Below are 7728 nucleotides of genomic sequence, written 5' to 3' on the forward strand. Positions count from 1 at the left end.
CCTGTTCAGTTAATTGAATTTGATCACCACCAGTGAGGGACACCCGGAAAACATATTCTGTTTCTGATTCATGTGGAGGGTGTCCATATTCCCTTTTAAGCTTAGCTAGCTCAGTGGCAGTGTTTAGTTGTGATGGTATGTGTTTGGTTGTGATGTGAGGTTGGAGATCATCATCACTGAGATAGCTATACACTGAGATAGTTTTAATCAAGGGTCTCAAGTGATGGCAGCAATGTTCCCCACAATTACTTGCTGCTTCAAGTTCTTGATGAGGATAGATTTGTTTCATGTGAGGAGTTTCCTTCTCCTCAGGCTCTGTAGAGGAATCAGCATGATGTGATTTGTTAACATGTTCCTCTGTTAAGGCAGCTCGCAATGCATAGATCACATCTTTTGCTTCATAGAACTGTTTTTGCAAAATTTCAACTAGATTTTGAAGGGAGTCTATTAGAGCATGTTCCTCACTTCTTCGCTCGAAGCCATTTTCTATAGCTGCCATAAGACAAGCTCCCAAAACTGAGCATAAGATAGTTTTATTTTTGCCCAGTTTGAATTTTGTTTCATGTTGTAATGAACACACTCTATCAATAACATTTTCTAAGTTCAACCAATTACTCTGTGCCCATTTTTCTCCTTCCGTAGAAGGTCTGGCATTGTGTTTGGCTAGTAGTGCATAAAATTCAGCTTTAATTTCAAGGCTAAGATTGTCACTCATTTTGTGAAGGGACCAAAACCACGACAGGGAGCTACAAACTTAAGTTCCACAAAACTACACAGCCCTCGCTGTGTCGCCCTTCGCTTCCCTGGCTGGGTGAAAGGACAATCATCTGCCTGGGAGGCTCTGCTTAGTTGCTTCAAGTTGTCCCTTCCTTCCCAGACCAGATACACAACAACAACGAAACAAGTGTCCCGCCTTTTGCACTAGTGGATCCTTTGTGAATTTCCAAAGACAGTGTGGGTGCCTTTTCAGCTGCAACCCTTCTGTCTAGACAGAAATCCTGTCCGTGACGCCAATTTTAATGTCACGATCCGCTTCTTGCGGGGTGTCGTGATGGTTCTTTTCACCGATCCCAAAAGTGCAAAAAGGCAAACAACAAGGGACTATCAGTTAATCACAACAAATGCACCTTTATTAGGGGCCAAAACAGTAAATGCGATAGTGGGGATCGGAAAGGAGATAAAAGGAGAGAGAGAGAGAGAGAAGAGGGGTATGGGAATAGCTACCAACACAGGCGAGATCCTCAGTGGTCCGGACGATGGGGTTCCGTCTGTCGTGTCGGGGGAGTCTCCGAAGTTCTGGTCGACTCGGGGCTCCAGTTATAGTCCACAGAGGAAAGAGGGGGGAGCAAGTGTAACAACAAAAGTCCATTGTAATCGCCACGCGGGAACAGCTGAGTCCACAGAAACCACAAAAGCAAGACGAATACAATGAAGAATGAGTCCATTTGAATCACTGAAGGGAAGCAGGTCATGTCATTAGTGGTCAGACCACCAATTTCCCCTCCTCCCTGTAGCAGGGGTCTCAGTCTCAGTCCTTGGGAGGAGGGTTCTCATTCTTTGTTTGTCACAGTGGTAACGAGGCAGATGAGGGGTCTTCAATGAAGGACCCCGGGAGACACCCCAAAAGTTCATTTGGCTTAAGAACGGAGATTAGAAGCAGGCCGCGCATCAGGCTGTCCCGTGCTGGGTCCACGTCAGGTCTTTGCCAAGTTCTTGCCAAGTCCTTGCCAAGTTCTTGCCAGGCCTTGTTCGGAACAGCTAGCATGACGGTTCAGTGGTTGCACCTGCACTGTGTCCTGTTCTAAGCCGGAACTGCAGTGGAGGAAGGGATTCTTTCTCGTGGCAATTGGAAGGCAGAACGGAAAATGAGGGGCTTCAGACGGGCTCTTACACCACCTTGGAAATTCTTGTTGCTCCCCAGAGGCTCCGAGATGCAGAGAACACGGTGGCAGCTGCTGAAAAGAAGGGCAACTGTGAGTTGGTCAAGAAGCAAGAACCTAGGCAGCTGACTGTGCTTGGCAAGGAGCAGCTGCTGGATTCTTGCAATTGCCTTCAGTGCGCACAGAAGCCCGCTGCTCTGCTGCTTCGTGTTTTGCCTTCAGTCAATTGCACACTGCTGAAGCTGAGGCAGGCTGTTCTGCTTTGCTGCTTTTCAGCATCTCAGCTGCCCTTCTGCTCTGTGACAGCTCTCGAGGTGAAACAGAGATTTTTAGAGTTAGGTTAACAAAATGAATTAAGCATTTCTAATTTAGCTTGTAGAGTTATCTGTTGAATTTTCAACCTTTTACTTAAGAAACCTCTGCCTAATACAAAGGGCAAGGGAAAATGCAAATTTCTGAAGCTTTTTGCATAAAGAACAATACCAGAAGAAGCAAAGAACCCAGATAAAGAAGCTCCTCTGTCTCTAAGCCTATCAAGACTGACAGACGTACTCAGATAAGCACCAAAGGACCAAAAGCGCACGCGCAGAGAGGAAAAGTTCAAAAGTTCAATCATGAGGAAGACCATAATCTTCAGCCTCAGGACCACCAAGAGACCCCCCGTACGACCACCACAGCAAACCACGCATGCCCAGAAGGGCGTGGACTTACTTAGCATGGGAAGCGAGGACAGGCGGGGCCAGGGGTTGAATACGCATGAAAAAGTCGTGCAGTGTATTGCATATGGAACATCTTTAATAAAAGTGTGGGTCAGACTGAGGCTCGGGGCACAAGTTTTGGAGAGCTATCTCACTTGTCCCGGGCGCTGACGTACATACCCACTTCATAACTAACCCAGGTTATGGAATCTCTTGATTTATTCCGCGTATCGTTTCAGTTGGCGACCACGAAGGGACTGCTCTGCTCACCCGCAGGTCCGGTTGGGAGCAGACACCCTCAGGCGCCACGGGGCTTTTCCCGGAGGGACTCTGCGCCTCGGCTGTACACTGCGGGGAGCATACCACGGCCCGTCGACTAGCGGATGAAAGCGGTGTGTATTAATTTATTTTCTTAAGGTTGGCACTGATAAGTCGCAAAAAGATGTTTTTGCGCGCAGGTTTGCCTAGGGGCTTGCAAGCAGACCGCCATCGGGGGAGAGGCCGGCGGCGGGAGGACCTCCCCAGCTGATAGCGCGGCTCGGGGAGGGCGAAATCGCGATTTCAGTGTGTGGTGTGTGTCCCGATTGCAGTGTAGTGTGTCTGTTACGTCCGGACGTGCGTGCTTGTGCGTGTGTGTGTATGTGTGAGTGGAACAGTGATGCGCGGTGCGGCGTTGCTAAGATAGAGAGACGCGGCGCGGCAGTGCTAGAGAGCGCATGCGCAGGGCAGCTCTCAGCCCACACTACCTGCTAGTGCGGGTAGTGCGCATGCGCAGGGCAGCTCTCAGCCCACACTACCTGCTAGTGCGGGTAGTGCGCATGCTCGGGGCGGCTAGCAGCCACTCTACCTGATAGAGCGGGTGGGGCGCATGCGTGGCACGGGCTGTCCCTGGCGAGCGAGGGGAGCGCGGCGCGGGGCTTAAGTCGGGGCTTGCAAAGGTGCTTTAGGCGCAGCCCAGCTGATAGCGCAGCGGGCGCGCGGGCACAAGCCGCGGTTTGAGGAGCTGCTTTGAACGCCGCTAGCTGATAGCGCAGCTAGTGGCAGCGTGGTACAAGCTAGGAGTTACAAGCACCGCTTACAAGCATCGCTAGTTGGTAAAAAGCTTGCAAAAGTAGCCAGCGAGCCCGGCTGGGCTAAGAGTTAAGTGTTTGTTATACAGTAGCACTGCCCTTCAGTGTGAAAAGCTGTCACTGGTGTAGGAGGAGGGGTTGGGGAAGGCAGTCTAGGGTTGCCATGGGAAACAGCAGTTGTATGAATTCTCCACCCCCTTTTGTAGGAGAATTGTACCCTCCCCCTGTCTTGTCAGTTATTGTTCAAGTCTGCCCCTTAGCCTAGAATCTTCTCTGTTCCACGTTTTCCCTTTAGTTCTTCCACCAAGAACACTCCTTTCCCTTTTCCCCACTGGTTAATGTTATATTTCCCCTCCCTTTAGCCTTCTCCCTGTGATAAATTGAGGCGAATAATTTGATTCAGCCTTTTGAAGGTCAATTAGAATTTTATTAATTACAGCAAGCAGTAGCAAGCAAAACAGCGCTGGGTGGGTAGGGGTCTCCTAACCGCCCCTCCTGCAGTGTCCCACACTGCAGTGCCCCACACCCCACCCCCCTTATTCAGTCTCTTTTATAGTTTCTTGGAGGTTTCTTCATTCGCGTCTCTTGCCATAGCGGTGGGCGTAGCTTGAGCATCCCTCTGCATCGTGTCTGCGTTGTGTCGAGGCAGGTGATCGTTGGTTTCACAATCGGTTCCGGACAATGATGGGCGTACCCGGAGCACTCCTACGTTGTCTAGTCCGGTGGCTGTTGCCTGGTGGTCGCTGATTTCATAATCAGCTCCGGCCATCCCCCAACATCCTTAGCCTGTGTCTGCAAGAGAAGCTAAGAAAAGCTCCCTAAATGGTGATTAATCATACTTGCGGTCTTGCGTTTTGCAATATGTCTATAGCCTTGCAATATGCCTATAGCCTTGCGGTTTGTAGCAGTTGCTTCTTTATTGTCCTTTTTTTAGTAAAACCCACGAGTTGCTGTTTCCCAACTTCACAGATGCTTCCCCTATCTCCTAACAAGCAAGCTAGTCCCTCATACTTTAATTTTATTTTTCCTCCTTTAATATTCCAATTCCTTTGATGAACAAACAAGTTACCACAGTTTATCACAATCCCCCATTTTCTCTTTTACCATTTCGTTCATCAAATCGCTTTGCTGTTTCGTAGGCTAGAAGTAAAGTGTTTAGCATTGTCCTGACTAGAAACACCACTAGGACAGAGCAATAGAAAACTAATAATTCGCCAATAAGGGTGGAGTCCTAGCCTTGATTTTGTTTTGTAATATCCTGTTTTCCCCTTTTTGGCTTGCTGCTCCCTTGGTGTTTCGGAGGCACTTAGACTGGTCCTTTGAGGGATCCTAGTACTCGGCTGGCAATAGTTGGAGCATTTCAGCATTGTTCCACTTAGAGGGGGCTTGGCCTTTTCCTCTCTGCCTCGCTCGCCGACTCGGGTGCTTCGAGCCGCGAGGTAAACCATCTTCTCGGCAGCAGCAGTACTCGCCTGAGCGTCCCCTTTTCCGCTCCTGCCTAGCCTTGTACTGTTCCCAGTTCTTATCTTTGACCAGAAGTGGGTTGCAAGGAATCCCCTTCAGTTCCTTTCGACAACACCCTTTTATTACCTGAGCAGCAAATGGAGTGGGCTCGTTAGTATGAAAACAAAAATACTCAGGGTATACTCCCTTGGTAAATATTTCCCACCACTCAGATCCAAAACTGACCCACCAATTTTCCAATTCTCCTATCCTTAGCACAGTTTCAGTTAGTTTTCGCTGAGTTTTATAGCACTCAGTACAAACCCCAATTGGTGGTCTTCCCCTCTGGCAATGGACCCACCACCGTTCTTGGCAAATTTTACATATAAAGCACACAAAAGGATAACAATCTCCACAACCTTCCTTGTTACAAATCACTATATAGTCTTTAGCTAGTTTGTAATTGTATCCCTTTGCTTCCCCTTATGGTTGATTTGGATGATGTCCACAGAGTTCATTAGTTTTTCTTAAGAGTCACTTTCAAGTTCCCAGGCTGGCTAGTCACTCTTCACTGGTTATTTGTGGCAACCGGGCCTTTCACTCGGCTGGCGTGAGTCCACCCCTTTTCGGCCGTCTTGACTGCCGTTTCTGTGATACTTGATCTCCTGGTTTTATCTTATGGATTGGTGGTCTCTGTGCCAACACTTCTTTCTTCCTCAATTCTTGCCCTCTGCTCATAATTTGGGTGATGTAAAATTTAATATGAGAATCTTTTAGGCAGGGGTGATCTTTGGGCATTCTAAATAACATTTCAAATGGAGAGATTCCCACATTAGGGTTGAGTTCGAATGTTCAATAAGGCAAGAGGTAGACACTTAACCCATGACATTTTTGTTTCCAGCATTAACTTTGTGAGGTTTTTTTTGGGGTTTTTTTTTGGTGTGTGTTTTTTTTTGTTTTGTTTTGTTTTTTTTTTTTTTTTTTTTTTTTTTTTTGTTTTTTTTTTTTGTTTTTTTTTTGTTTTTTTTGTTTTTCTTCTCCATTCATCCTTTCCACCCTCCCGAGCTCTGTGGATGCTATGGGGTGTGATATTTCCATTGAGTTCCCAAATCTGTCAGGACATCTTTTGCAATTTTAGAGGTGAAATGGGGTCCCCGGTCTGAGTCTAAACACTCAATTAATCCATACCGGGGGATAATTTGCTCTAATAATACTTTTACCACAGTGTTCGAAGTAGCTCGGGCCGTAGGATAAGCTTCCACGTAATGGGTTAAGTGGTCTACCAGTACCAATAAATATTTATACCTCCCCACTTTTGGTAATTCTGTAAAATCTATTTGTATATGTGAAAAGGGTCGTTGTACCAGTTCCCTTCTGCCCATTGGTATTTCTCTTAATTGTTGTTTATTTATTCTTTGACAGGTTAAACATTGTTGGGTTACCTGTTTTGCAAGATTATAGACCCCTATACACATATATTTAATTGCAAATTGGTCAACCAGGGCTTGAGTTCCCCAGTGGGTTTTCTCATGGATTGCTTGCAGGAGCCTCATTGCCATTCTTTTGGGAGTACCTCCCGCCTGTCCGGTAGTATCCACTTGCCTCCCTCTTTTTCCTTCACCCCCATTTGGTTTAGTTTTTGTTTTTCCTGTACCGTGAAGGCTAACACATGGTTAATGGGTCCATGGAACCGGCAATGTTTCTCTTGGGGGTCTTCACAGGCACACTCATGATTAATGAGTCCGTGGCACCATCAATGTTCCTTTTGGGGGTTATCACAGGCGCACTGTATCGAATCAATTCCGTATGCATCCCAACAAGCCCAACATGGTTCTTCCTCTAAGTCAGCTCCACAAGTGGAGCAATTTTCCCTTTGTGCGACCCCCCCCTTATATGGTTTTAAACTCATTAGAGCTGCCTTTTTCGCCTCCTGGTCGGCTAAGTTATTTCCCTGTACTGAGTTTCCCATCCCCACTTGATGTCCTTTTACATGAACAATAGCTATTCTTTCCGGACCTCTCAAGGCCTGGAGCACTTTCCGAATTAATTCCCCATGTATCAACCCCTTTCCCTGTGAATTGATAAGTCCCCTTTCTTCCCAGATTTTACCAAATGTATGAACCACCCCATAAGCATATTTTGAATCAGTAGAAATGGTCCCAGCCTTTCCTCTTAGCAGTTCTAAAGCTCTGAGCACTGCATACAATTCACATGCTTGTGCTGACCAGCTGGGACTAAGAGGACCAGATTCTATTTTCTTAAGAATCTTCCCATCCACAATAGCATACCCAGATTTCCTTTTCCCTTCAAGGACCCGAGAGGATCCATCTACATAATATCGATATCCTTCTTCTAATTCCTCCTCTTTGAGGTCTGGTCTTATTTTTGTTTGTTCCTCTATTTGCAAAAGACAATGATGAGTTAGTCCCACAACTGGTTCCCCATATAGAAACTGGGCTGGATTTTGTAAGCTTGTGGTTTCGATACTTAACCTAGGAGAAGAAATTAGGATGCCTTCATACTTTAGGAGGCTGGCATCTGTTATCCATTTATCCGCTTTTTGTTGTAGTACTCCACGGATGTTATGAGGAGATAGAACCTTCAGTTCACTCCCAAAAGTTATCTTTCCTGCTTCTT

At 46.8% G+C, this 7728-nt stretch overlaps 1 long non-coding RNA gene across 2 annotated transcripts; it reads right to left on the bottom strand.

Annotated features, from left to right (window-relative positions):
* Positions 1-1108: 1108 nt before the first annotated feature.
* On the bottom strand, positions 1109-5920 carry LOC128791479 (uncharacterized). Of its 2 annotated transcripts, XR_008432056.1 has the most exons (4): positions 3376-5920; positions 2759-3324; positions 2064-2672; positions 1109-1952 (listed from the first exon to the last, which is right to left on the bottom strand). It is a non-coding gene; the product is annotated as an uncharacterized LOC128791479 (long non-coding RNA). The 2 variants fall into 2 exon arrangements; XR_008432055.1 differs by having other exon boundaries at positions 2064-3324.
* Positions 5921-7728: the final 1808 nt, after the last annotated feature.

The sequence above is a fragment of the Vidua chalybeata genome, chromosome 8, assembly GCF_026979565.1.
Source record: "Vidua chalybeata isolate OUT-0048 chromosome 8, bVidCha1 merged haplotype, whole genome shotgun sequence".
Taxonomy (NCBI): Eukaryota; Metazoa; Chordata; class Aves; order Passeriformes; family Viduidae; genus Vidua; species Vidua chalybeata.